This window comes from Strongylocentrotus purpuratus, unplaced genomic scaffold (assembly GCF_000002235.5).
Source record: "Strongylocentrotus purpuratus isolate Spur 01 unplaced genomic scaffold, Spur_5.0 spur5_scaffold_15, whole genome shotgun sequence".
NCBI classification, from domain to species: Eukaryota; Metazoa; Echinodermata; class Echinoidea; order Camarodonta; family Strongylocentrotidae; genus Strongylocentrotus; species Strongylocentrotus purpuratus.
The window spans coordinates 26,740,935-26,755,635 of NW_022145600.1; the positions used below are offsets into that span (position 1 = coordinate 26,740,935).

A 14,701-nucleotide genomic window follows, 5' to 3' on the forward strand; every position below is an offset into this window, starting at 1 on the left:
GTCCCTTATACCCAGGGGCGTCACAAAGGGGGGGTGTGGGGGTGCGACACCCCTCCACCTGTCAGGATATTGTCGGTAAAATTGCGCTGCCATTGGGAAAAAAGAGAAAAGGGGGAGGGAAAAAAAAAAAAAGAAAAGGAAAGGAAAGAAAGAAAGGAAAAGAAAGGAAAGAAAGGAAAAGAAAGGAAAGAAAGGAAAGAAAGGAAAGAAAATAGAAGAAAGAAGGTGAAAAAAGAAAAAGAGGGAGGAGAGGAAAGAAAGGGAAAGTAAGAAAAGGGGAGAAAAAAAGAGAAAAAAAGAGTAAAAGGGAAACAAAAGACACAGGGGTGAAAGAGAGGAGAGAGAGGAGAGGTAAGAGCCTGAGAGAGGAGGGGTGGGAGTAAAAGAAAGAAGGGGGTTGTTGGGTGGAGTCGTCTCGTCGAGGGAGCAAGAAAGACACGGGTAAATATGTTGCTATGTCGGGTTATCTGTGTCGGTATTCTTGTGTCTCGTGTGATCCTCGTGTACTATATCAATGCAGAAGTTTGAAGTCGGTGAGATGTATATTGTCGGTCGGCCGACAAGTTTTTTTTATCCGCTGTGACGACACAAGAGTGACTACAACTACAATACTTGTATTTTCTCAAAGTTTCACTTTCCTATGATATCAGCTAAAGAAATCAGAGGTTTATCATTTTCGGGGAAACTAAATTCAAACAAGGTATAAGAGTCAACAACGGTACGACGAATCGTCTTCCTTTCTCTATATTGTGATGAAATGCCCCCCAAAAATCCGCTTCGCACGGACGGGGAAAACTGAATTCAAACAATTAGGGCTTATTAAGAGTCAAAAACGGTACAACGAATCATCTTCTTTCTCTAATAGTTTAATGAAACGTCAAAATTTCCGAGATCGTGCGGGAGGGGGAAGCTTTATTCAGACAAGGATTAAGAGTCGAGCACGGTTCAACGAATCGTCTACTTTCTCTAATAATTTAATGAAACGCCAAACCCTCCGCGCTTCGCGCGGAAGGGGGACAACTGAATTCAGATAAGGATTAAAAGTCGTAAACAGTACACCAAATAGGGCTTATTAAGAGTCGAAAACGGTACAACGAATCGTCTTCTTTCTCTAATAATTTAATGAAACATCAAAGCTTCGCGCGAGAGGGGGAAACTGAATTCAGATGAATAGGGAGTAATAAGAGTCGAAAACGGTATGACGAAACGTCTTCCTTTCTCTATATTGTGATGAAACGCCAAAAATTCCGCGCTCACTGCATGACATGCAGTGATAAACATGCAGTGATCTACAATATTGTTGTTGGTAAATAAATCAAATCAAAGAGGTTTGAACAGCAATAATTTGAAAACTAGAACTATTATCGTGTAACAATATGCATGCATTGATATCCTCATTTCTATTTCTTTGAGCAGATAAATACCAGAAAAGCAATTAGATGACCCTATGTACACAACGTATTATTACACATGTAATGGTTTTCCATATACTGTGGCTTATATGGCCTTGCATGCTAACATGCTAGTACATGTATGTGACGTATATAGTGCAATACGTTGAAATGCAGGATATAAAATGGCATTTAAAACGTCCCACTTAGCAGGTTCCAAAATCAGGCTATGAGATGCCCTGAGTTTGGCCACCCAGAATAAAGTTGTGAAATTTCAAGATAAAAAAATATTGAAAAGGGGCGAAAATCACTCTGAAAATTGATGTCATGGGTATTAAACTGAAACAGTTGGGCAGAAAACCTGCGTAATCCGAATTGTGACCTACTTTCAATTTCGATTCACTCAAAAAAATTTGAGTGAAGGCCGGGCACTTCTTTGCAGTCATTTTGGTCATCTATGATAATGTAGTACAAGCATGTCACCCATTGTAATGTGATGCATAGCACATTCAGTATTTTTTACAATAACCTTGTGATGATCGACATCATGCAATTTTACCAAACTTTTCAGATACATGTAGTTGTCAAGTAGGTTGATACACATGTCTGCCAAATTTCATAGATCTATAGTATACAGTTTGCAAATTGAGCACATGTTGAAGTTGTTTAGGAATTTTCCTGAAAAGTCTTGTTTTCGAGAGCAATTTATCGTAATGTAGGTCAGTTGTAGTTGCATTTTGTAGGGGGTTGAAAAGGGTATATCTTGAAGTATTTAAATATAATGGAGGGTTTTGATTAAGCCATGCAGGCATGATGGAGCTATAGCAAGATAAACACATCCATTTTCAGAACTTTCATATCAAACATGACCATCGATATCGTGAAATTCACTGAGCAGATGCTGTAGAAATTTCATTTAGGACTTGATATGACTAGGTTATGGTATTTTTCTTTTCATCTGTCAATATTTAACGAATTTTTTAGCGATTCTTGAAAGGGTCAATGATTTTGGAATTAAATTTTAAGTATGAAGATGGCATTTTGGAGGGCCATTTGTATCAGTAGAAGATGAAGAGCAACTTGTACACTATCTAGAGTAATTGGTTAAAAGTCTGTAGCATCTAGGATAGTGGAGATAGGTAGGTTGAAAGAAATTAGGCATGGAAACGGAACTGTCGAAATGGAGCCTGGACGGTCAGTTCAGTGCATACAATGGAATGGTAAAGAATATGCATATGAAATCTGAAAGGAATTTGGAGAGAGAAAGGGACCTAATTAGGAATAACAAGAACTGCGTGCAAAATGAATCTGGTGCCAGTGGGAGAGGAATTTGAAAAAAAGGATTCAGAACATGCAATTTACAATTACAGTGAAGCTACATGTATGTACTTGCATGTGCATATAATATATACACAGTGCATCTATACTTTTGAGATGAGCTAAACATTTTGGAAAGGGAACTTCATCGACAGTTTGCACACTGTCATCCCTTCAAAAAAAGTATCTCATGCCCGAATGAAGTCCCAATTCTTGGTTTCTAAATGTTTAACGGGGCACAAAGAAATCTGTTTGATATTATTATTGGCCCTGTGTATAATTTGGGTTACCTCAGTGTATTGATATTGCAACTCTGGAGACTAGATTTTTGCTCCGTATTCACCCTTTTAATTTAGTGATCGTATTCCTACTTACATTTATAAATGATTAAGGTATGATCGAGGCACCAGATGGTGTGAACTTAAATAATCTCCTTTGAAACAATACTTTTTAGACTTATACTCTCCTTTTATTTAGTTTAAGGATTCTCTGTTTAGTACATGGTAAACTAAGATGATATTCCTATTCAGTACTGTCACAAAAATAGGATGAAATGTCATGGCAATAGTTCTTCAGCCTGTACCCTTATTTATTTCCTTTTCTTTCTTATGCTCTGTAGTTCTAGCAGCATATCTATGGAAAATGCTCATGTAAGTTATACACACATATGCCTAACATCCAAGTGAACATTTATACTCTGCATCCCATCAGTAATCACTTTGTCATTTTATCCAGGTTACACTCTGTATTGAGAGAGATTGTGGACCTACTATGTCACTTGATGTGGTAGAGATAATATGCTCCATGCCATCCTTGAAGGAAGTTTCTCTAGAAAGTGAATACCATCCTTGTTTTTATGAAACACTCGCAAGGAAAGGAAAAGAATCAAAGGTGAGCGGTTTATCCACAATCGTGATGTATGTGTGAGTGTTTAATTTAATTTAATTCCATTACCATCTCTTCCCTTTTATAATGTACATTTTACTTTTCTTTAATTCCTTTAAATGTTTATTGATATATTCTTCTGTCAAAAGAACCAGAATATATATGAAACATTTAAAGGAATTAAAGAAAAGTAAAATTTGCATTAGAAAAGGGAAGAGATGGTAATGGAATGAAATGAAATTAAACAGTGTTAAAAAATAACCGCAGAAACCAAGGAAGATCAGAACGTACTTAAAGGGGAAGTCCAACCTGATATTAAGTTGGTTTTTATAAAATCAGAAAACTATGAGAAATAAAATTAGTGAAAGTTTGAGCAATATCCGATGAAAGATACGAAAGTTTTGAAAATTGTTATGTTGTCATCAGTGGAAAACATATTTGCAACACTGATGTATTTTGGGAGCTCCTCTCCTATTTGCTCTGTACTAAAAATTGAGATATTTTTATTTTCCCTCAAGAAAAATTTCAATCATACATGCACCCATAATATAATTATTGCAAATTTATTTCAAATATGGATGGAAAAAATATATATTCCGTCATCAATAACAAAGAAAATGAATGTTTATTAAATTCTATGTAAAGAGCATATTAGATGGGGGCTCACAAGATTTGTCATATTGTTGCCAATTTATGTTTGATTGACCGCTATTTCAAACATTCATAACTTTCTTATTTTAACCAGAATTCGCTCAAATTTTCACTGACCTGTTCCTCTCATTTTCTGCTTTTACTAAAACCAACTTAATATCAGGATGGATCTACTTTAAGTGACGATTAGTTACAGTTAGGGGTTTTAACCCCCCCCCCCCTTTGGGCTGTCAAAAGAAAATGTGATGTGCATAGAAAAACGCCATCATGTGTCCAGACCCACACAGTATCTGCATCATCATTGGGTCAAACCCCATGGAAAACATCACTTACAGGGGTTCAAAATAGCAACAACAAAAATTGCCTCACTGCTATGTGGCTCGTGGACAATGCTCTGCATTTGTCATTGCGTCACCCCCCCTCCCCGCATTGTCATTGCGTCAACCCCCCCACCCCCTCCCCGCATTGTCATTGCGTCAACCCCCCCCCCCCCCCCCCTCCTTTAGCAAAAAGATTGATTTCCCCCCAGGAGAGGTCCGACCAAGAGTTAGACCACAAAGAAAGAACGCACACTGGAGAGAAAAGTGCATATATTGTGAGAAGATATTCAACTCGTCTGGTATCTCAACCAAACACATGATAACTCTGGATATAACTGTGTATTAAACTATTACTTGATTTAAAAAGACGTTATCGTGCACTAATTTTTATGGTCTCCATCGTGTTAGTATATGCCAGGAAAACATCACTTAAATACAGGGGTTCAAAAAAGATAGAAAAAAGAAAGAAAAAAAAAATTAAAAAATAAAAATCGCCTCCGCATCGTCATTGGGCCACCCCCCCCCCCCCCTCCCCCCCTCTTAGCAAAAAGCTAGATCTGCCCTTGGCTCTCTCGATCTAACAAATCTTTCATCAATGACATGTATACATGTAAGTTAATTGTATCCAATGTAAAGATTAAAAGGGAAGTAACATAATCTCTGTATGCAATTGAAGACAGATTTAATATGATATATTGGTATTGACATTGGTGCTGAGTTTGGGGTGACAAGAATAACGGTTGTTATAGTCACAATAATCTCTTTGACTTTTCACGCAGATAACTGAATAATCATAACATAATCATAAAAGATCCACCTAAATAGTGTATTATATATTATTGATTGTTACCAGGCACGTACTTTGTTAACACCAAAAAGATTTATACATCATTTGTTATCCATGCTTTGTAATTGGATATACAGTGCAAAATATAGTTAACACTGACATCATGAAACATTTTCCTAGAAACGATTCTGTCTTTTCTTGTAATCTTTGTTGTTTATACCGTTTCGACTGGTGCCAGCTAGGAGAAAACATTTTGTCATGTATGATTTTCTACTTTTTTTGCAAAAAATATATATATACACTAGGGTGTTAATAACATTACCTTGGTATACTATCTATAATAGTATAAATGTGACACCTGATAGGTGTTTGAACAACATCAATAAGGATTAACTTATATGTAATTTCAAATTCCATCACTAATTTCTTTTAATTTAATTCCATGTTAGTGTTCCTTTAGCACTCATTTTTTGTTTGGAAATGATGGAAAAACCATACAGTTGAATTCAAATTTTCATACCAGTGTTTTGTTAGCATTTTTGAGGTGCCCCCTTAATTGTGACTCTGACTTGATTATTGCCTTGCAATAGAGGCATGCATATCTACTTGCTCATGTACTATGTATGACACATGTCATGTCCATTGGGGTCAAGGGATTGACCCCTGTCACATTCCTAAAGTCTGAACATGGATTTTACCAGCTAGTAAAATCTATATAAAATACATACAGGTCTATAGTATAAGGGCATCACATGGATAAGTGACTCATTAATTATGTATAACTTCTTATTTGTTTCATCTTTGATTAACTGCACCATTTTTCATCAAAAGCCCATATTTTTTGCTTACCGGTATCATCATTTTGAATAACTATCTGCACGAAAGTGCAATCAATTTCTTCAGAAAGGGTCTACTTTCAGTTCACACCTAAGTTCTTTTCCTTGATTATCAGATAAAGGTATCTCATAGTAGGGAGTCACTCTGTTCCACACCGAGGGACATAGGTTTTTGTTTTCTTTCAAAAACTTCAGAGAAACCCTTGTATCGTACGAGTGGGTTTGTCAGGATGGTGCCAAAAAAAAAAGACAAGATTTGGTAACCTGGCATGATATCGTAATAATAATAAAATTAATAAAAACCCAGACAAATATAGAGGGACACAAACAAAACATTGATAAAAGAGAGAGGTGAATTAATTTTTAAAAATTTAAGTCATACCAAAATTAAAAAATAGTGGGTGATAACAATTGAATTTGACTGATCGCCATGTAACACTGAACTCAACAACAACAACAACAACAAGGTCTGAACAGCATGTTATGTGCACTACCCACATGCTTGGGAAGCCTCCTTGTATATGATTGTTAGCGTATTTGATGTGACTGTATACATTTGACTGGGGCCATATGACAAATGATTCTCCCTTTATTAGAAGTTGCAGGATTGTTTGCCCTGAATAAGATCAATACTGAAGTCATTGTTTCTCTGTTTTTATTGTGGTTTGTCATATAATCATAAAAAACCAAACAACCAAAACTTGACCTCATTCAGAGTATGGCCAAATTCAAGTTGTGTTTCAAGGTAAAACTAATAAGGACAGATTGGAGACACATTCTAAGCCTTTTATACTTAAAATTCTGCATGTATTTCAGCTAAAGTTTCATATCAAAATTAATTTATGATTTATGTATCTCAAGATTAATCAGGTGTTGAAGAGTTAATCAACATCACTATTTGTAATCGGTCAGGTTTAGTTCAAATCAAATCTGGTTAGGCTGATAGATAAGGTTTAAATCAATAGACTAAATGACATCTTTAATTTTATTAGGTGGTCTGTCGTAGACAGATCACCTATTGATTTTTCTTTCTTCTTTATTTATTTATTTATTTATTCTTTACTTTTATTTCTCCCCCTTTTTTGTTTTTAGGATAACTCACGATCGGTTGTGTTAATTTCTTTCAATTTTGGCACAGTTATAGGTCATCGTCATGAGACGTGACAGGAACATTTTCAAGGTCATCGAGTCTTCATGACGTCATCCAGGCGCCATTTTGTGAAATCACATTATCCATCATATCTTCATAACGCGTCATCAAAGGTCATTCATATTCATATCACATATACTTCAGGTCAAGGGTCAACAGGTCATGTCATCAAAGGTCAAATAAAGGTTATGACCTGCGGGTATGCACGCGTCAAAATTTTAAAATGCTCAAAATCACTTTACTATTAAACGAGAGTACGAATCAGGTCATTTTTCAAGTATTTTGAGAAAAAAGCGCACACGCGAATGCGCGCGTTTTTGTGCGTCATGACATTTTGCAACATAGAATCGCCGAATTTTCTTGGTCATCATATTTGGCACGTTTTGATACCTTGTTTACCTGTTTGTGAACATTAATAACGGAATGAGCGTCCGTTTAAGATGCATGTACTTGCGTGTGAACTCTTGTAATACATAGCATTCATGGGCAAAAACATGCCTATACAAAATCCATTGTAGCTCTTTAAGATGCCCGTTGACCTCTAATTTTATTTTCATATTTGGATAGAGTATGAATCGTAGATATGATTTCATGTCTCATTTGACCCTCAATGAACTCATGACGTCATCATAATGGCCTCTGAACTCAAAATTTATATTTGCTTATTATGACGTCAGCATATTTTTAGAACATTGATTGTATCTCTGTAAATATTGATCGATTTTCCTCCGAATTTGGATATCTTCTAGCGGAGACAATTCTCTACGAGTGCAGTGATTACGATTTTTCATTTTGACAAAGGCATCATGGCGTATTTTTGTGATTAAAGGAGGCATGTCAATTTTTCACATTTTGCGTGTATTCTCTATGGGACATGACTTTTTCTCACAACTGGATTCTACATTCCCGTTTTTCGCGAGCAATATCATCGTGATCATCATCATCATGATCATCATTGTTTATATGTCTAAATAATTTCTCTTATTCTCAAATCTATCATAAAAAGTGAAGACAGACCACCTAATTCGTCCCCATGACGAATTAAATTTCTAGTTATTTTTCAACTTTAGTAGTCAGGCATTTCCCTTTTGTTGGTGGAAACTACACCCCTTTCTCACTCACTTCCAGGACCGATCTAAGCTAGACTTTTGTACCCCAAAATAAATACATTTTTATTTTCTCAGCAGAAAAATAGTTACTTATTCCTGTGCCCTTGATTTTTCTCTTTCTTTCCTTATATATTTGTTATTGTTTTACTCTTGCTAATCTATCTCTCTTTCCTTATATATTTTTCATATAATTTTTTTTTCTTTCTTTCTTTTATTTTGTTCCCTTATGCATTTCTTTGTTTTTACTGCCTTCATCTTTTCTCTATTACTCCTTATGTATCTATTTTGTTTTTCTCTTTCTTTCCTTATATATTTAAAAATGTTTTTCTGTTGTTTCTCTATCTCTCTTGCCTTATGTATTTTTCCCTGTGCATTCTCTTTATGTCTTCTCTTTCCTAATATATTTCTTGGTTTAATTTCCCCCTTCTTTCTCCTTCTATTCTTCCTTTGTATTTCTTTATTTTTCTTTTTTTCATCTTTCCTTTTGTATTTAATTGAATTTCTTTTCTTTTGACCTTCTCTTGTATTATTTCTGTTTTTATAAATAATAATGAGCATGCGATGTAGAGTGTTGCTCATGAAGTCTGTGACAATGTCATTTATTCTTGACAGACAAAGTGCATATATTGTCAAAACTTTAATGATTAATTTCTACCGAGCGTATCACAGTGAAAATGAAACCACAATATATCTTAACAAACTGTATTTAGGCTTCAGTAAAATTAGGGTATTGAATCAGAAGGATGATATTTTTTCTTCAATTTTCTTCAACATTGGTCAGTTTAGCAAACTTATTCCAGCTTTATGGCAACAGTGTATGAAAATACACTATAAAAATTCAACTGAATGCATTTGTATTACTGTAAGGTTTATCGCTTGTTTAATTCTGTACAACACAAGTGAATGACATTGTTTGTAAAGGTTGGACTCAATTTTTTCAGGTCATATATAGTAACTGACTACTGGACATGAGACTATCTTCCCCATGAAGAAAACGGACTTAGCGTTGGTCGATTCCTTTTGTTTGAAATTTGATATACTGTAAATTTTCCATTTTTATTCATTTCTTAAGCATATTCAGCATGATTTTTACAGAAATCATAAAAACACTAATAATGTCTGTCCATTAGGAGGAATTCCCGGTGTTTTGAGATATAGTTGTTTTCCCAGCTTGTAATAGACACATTACATAGGTATGCACTAAATTATTTCTAAACAACTTTAATTATGGAAGCAAGCTTTAACTGATGTGTATATTATTAGTACCTAGTACATTCAATATTAATGATTTAGTAATAAAACTTCTAGACTAAAAAAAGACCTATGACCTTCATCATAGGCCTATGCACTATACAAACAGCCTTAAATTAGTATTTTAATGATAAATAAAGACCACAATATTAAAATAAGCCAGTTTGTCCAAGATCGGCAAGATTAAAGCAAATTACACATGAACTGATTCAGTTGAAATTCAAGTGTGTCTAAGATTGACATTGATTTGACTAATAATCAAAATTCAACCTTTTCCAAGTTTGATTGATAGTAAAAATATGTCATATAGTTTTTTAAGAGTCATTTTTAATAGAGGCTTGAAATTACCAAACTGAACCATAGCAACAAACCTCCTGACTTAGGGGTCTCGTGCATTTGAAATTCAGAGTTATGAATACCTGGCTTTAATACATTAATAGCAAATGTATATTTATTGGTATTATGAATTTCAGTGTCAGTAGGAGTAGTACTTATCAATGCCAACAGGTTGGAAGCCCTATAAAGAATACATAAGGAATTAAAAAAATAAAAACTTTTACTAAATCATCCTCTTGCTAGAAACTTTGGTTTGTTCTTTTTCTCAATAGACGAGAATTAAATTTGAAAATAAAATCTATTCAATCATTTTTGTTGAGAATGTTATTATGAATACAACTATGTAATCAATGGAATTTGGCTTAAATGTTAGAATACAGTCAAAAATTAGTGAGTAAAACATATGGATGTATAGACGTGATGCTTAAATATATTCACAAACAATGCAGGTCCAGACTCTCAAGCTTGGTGATATCTGTCCTCCCACATCAGCCTCATCACATCTCCTAGCAGAAGCGCTGTGTTCTATGCCCATCCTGACTGATCTGACACTTGGAGGGGTTCTCCATGAGGAGTTCTTCTTTGTATTGGAAGCAAAGGCATCATCCATACAGGTATGTGTGTCCTAATGTAAATGTCATGGAGGTTCATTGATCAACAGAAACAGCAGTAATAGTTACATGGTGCACATGCATGTATACACCAGTTTGTGTTTTTTTTCCTTTTCCAATCACCCTTTGGAACAGTCATGAAACATGGAATAAAGCAAACTACACATGTACTGATTCAGTTGAAATTCAAGTGTGTCTAAGATTGACATTGATTTGACTAATAATCAAAATTCAACCTTTTCCAAGTTTGATTGATAGTAAAAATATGTCATATAGTTTTTTAAGAGTCATTTTTAATAGAGGCTTGAAATTACCAAACTGAACCATAGCAACAAACCTCCTGACTTAGGGGTCTCGTGCATTTGAAATTCAGAGTTATGAATACCTGGCTTTAATACATTAATAGCAAATGTATATTTATTGGTATTATGAATTTCAGTGTCAGTAGGAGTAGTACTTATCAATGCCAACAGGTTGGAAGCCCTATAAAGAATACATAAGGAATTAAAAAAATAAAAACTTTTACTAAATCATCCTCTTGCTAGAAACTTTGGTTTGTTCTTTTTCTCAATAGACGAGAATTAAATTTGAAAATAAAATCTATTCAATCATTTTTGTTGAGAATGTTATTATGAATACAACTATGTAATCAATGGAATTTGGCTTAAATGTTAGAATACAGTCAAAAATTAGTGAGTAAAACATATGGATGTATAGACGTGAAGTCACGTGATGCTTAAATATATTCACAAACAATGCAGGTCCAGACTCTCAAGCTTGGTGATATCTGTCCTCCCACATCAGCCTCATCACATCTCCTAGCAGAAGCGCTGTGTTCTATGCCCATCCTGACTGATCCGACACTTGGAGGGGTTCTCCATGAGGAGTTCTTCTTTGTATTGGAAGCAAAGGCATCATCCATACAGGTATGTGTGTCCTAATGTAAATGTCATGGAGGTTCATTGATCAACAGAAACAGCAGTAATAGTTACATGGTGCACATGCATGTATACACCAGTTTGTGTTTTTTTTCCTTTTCCAATCACCCTTTGGAACAGTCATGAAACATGGAATAAAGCAAACTACACGTGTACTGATTTAGTTGAAATTCAAGTGTGTCTAAAATTGACATTGATTTGACTAATAATGAAAATTTAACCATTTCCAAGTTTGATTGATAGTAAAAATATGCCATATAGTTTTTTAAGAGCCATTTTTTATAGAGGCTTGAATTTACCTAAATGAACCATAGCAACAAACCTTTTGACTTAGGGATCTTGTGCATATGAAATCCAGATTCATGAATACCTTCAATACATTGTAGTGACTTGACCTTTGGAGAACTTTGCATTTGTAAATATTATTGTCTTGTCTTTATTGTGTGGCTTGAAGTCTAGCCTTTTATTCCATTGTCACTCATTTCTTTAGTGACACCTGTTGCATTACTAGAGTGCCACAAATACTTACTCTGGCAAGCACATTCCATACCCTATGGGTTGGGATGTGCAACCACCTAATGTACTGGTATAACTTATACTGTACAGGGACATTACACTTGCTTGCTTTATTTGCCACACCTATATTGATCACTTCTCCTGAGCTGTTCATATAGAGCACACCTATTCTGGAGAGTCGATCGATCAACAGCAAAGCTAATTCAGCTTCATCTTAATTCTTGTCCTATTTCTTCGCTTGTTTCTCTACTCGGTTCTGAGGCCTTATTACTTTATAGAGATTATAAGTTTCTTCTTCTTTACTTAATTCGCGAAGAAGCGTCATTACTTTGTACATGGTCTTACATATTCTTTCTACGGGTGCTGTGCAATATTTGAACTACTACTTGTGATATAATATATGTTCCAAGTATCTGTACTCAACAGGTGTTTCTACGAGACAAGGTAGGAAAGAAATCTATTTCTATTTCTTTTATTTAGGTGATTAAATTCCCTAAAACATTAACAGCAAATATATATGTATTGGTATGGTATTATGAATTTCAGTGTAAGTAGGAGTAGGACTTATCCATGCAAACAGGTTGGAAGCCCTATAAAGAATGCATAAGGAATTTTTAAAAAAATTGCCTTTACTAAATAATCCTTTCAATAGAAACCTTAGTGTGTTCTTTTTCTCAATAGACAAGAATTGAATTAGAAAATACAATCTATTCAATCGTTTTGTTGAGAATGTTATTATGAATACAACTATGTAATTTGAGGAATTTGTATATGTCACGTGCGATAGCTCGCTTGTATTAGCTCACTAATCTAGAATAGGCTACTTAACCAACCTGAATAATACTACCAAAGGATTCCAGAAATATAGGTTGAATGAAACATTTAATGTAACTCAAATCAAGGAGGATATTAGAAATATCCTTGCTCAAATAGAACACATCATATTATTGTCGTTTACAAAATAATAATTATCTGTAAATAGGATACTGGCATTCAATGAAGCTTAAATAAATGTTTGTCTTCTCTGAGTTCATTTAACATTGATACTTCGATGAAACTATATGCGACGACTGCAACGACGAACGTGTGTTGACCAGTAGCGACGGCGAGTGATTGCCTTGTACAGTGGAAAGCTAGAGATGCGCTCCGTTGATCTGGTTGAAGGTAACCCTTGAATGACCTTGAAACACCCGACTCTGTCCTAGCCGAGGTTGCCCGAGTATACGTAGTCCGAGGTTGACTATACGTATGGCCGAGGTTGACCCGTAGGTTGACCGCCGTCTAAATTAATAAAAGACCGGAATCTTAATAGCATAGGTCCTAAAATTAACACAAAAATGCACAATACCACTTGTATTACATCGGTTTCCAACATTAGCAAAAGTGTCCATATTTTAAAGGACTCAGCCACACACAAAATACATATCATTCGAATATAAAACAGCTTCATATCTATCCTCTTTAAATGTCCATATTTTAAAGGACTCAGCCAAACAAAATACATATCATTCGGTAATAAAACAACTTCACATTATCCTCTCTAAATGACCATAACAATGACTGTTTAAGCATATAAAAATGACCTGTTTACTTGCAATGATGTATAAAAATGTACTTACAATTCAGCATTGAGAAGAGGGAAGAACAGTCTCAGCATGCACTTGGTTGCATGGCACCACACCACACCGATTTCTTTCCTTGGAAATACCCCCCAAAACTGTAACACAGACCTCTCTCTTCAAGATCAATTATCCAAGTGAGCAGTCTGCATGTGCATTTTTACTAGCACACACAAATGAAAATGTGTCATACAAAGAGTCTGCAATTCTATACACCTGACAGAACCTAGATATTGTGTACACTTGAATACACTTAGCTATTCATCTAGTGAAGTGGAAATCTACATTAAGCACCTGTTCATAACTGGGCTCACAAAAGAACATCTAATTTGCATACGATCCTTGTATAATTTACATGGGCTCACAAAGAACATCTAATTTGCATATTATTCTTTGTATAACTTACATGGGCTCACAAAGAACATCTAATTTGCATACGATCCTTGTATAACTTACATGGGCTCACAAAGAACATCTAATTTGCATATGATCCTTGTATAACTTACATGGGCTCACAAAGAACATCTAATTTGCATATGATCCTTGTATAATTTACATGGGCTCACAAAGAACTATCTAATTTGAATAAGATCCTCACAGTATAAAATGTAAGAATACAGACAGAAATTAGTAAATATAACATATGCATGTATAGACGTGATGCTTAAATATATTGACAAACAATGCAGGTCCAGACTGTCAAGCTTGATGATCTCCTTTGTCCCACACCAGCCTCATTACATAACCTTGCAGAAGCATTGTGTTCTATGCCAAACCTGACTGACCTGACACTTGGAGGGGTTCTCAATGAGGAGTTCTACTCTGCATTGAAAGCAAAGGCATCATCCATACAGGTATGTGCATCCTAATGTACATGTCATGGAGGGTCATTGAATGACAGAAGCAGCAGTAATAGTTATATGGAGCACATGTATATACCGGTATGTGTTTATTTCCTTCTCCAATCACCCTTTGGAACAGTCA

At 35.0% G+C, this 14,701-nt stretch overlaps 1 long non-coding RNA gene across 1 annotated transcript; it reads right to left on the minus strand.

Moving 5' to 3' along the window:
• Positions 1-12,718: 12,718 nt before the first annotated feature.
• On the minus strand, positions 12,719-14,498 carry LOC105440681. The gene is made up of 2 exons (XR_004064201.1): positions 13,718-14,498; positions 12,719-13,379 (listed from the first exon to the last, which is right to left on the minus strand). It is a non-coding gene; the product is annotated as an uncharacterized LOC105440681 (long non-coding RNA).
• Positions 14,499-14,701: the final 203 nt, after the last annotated feature.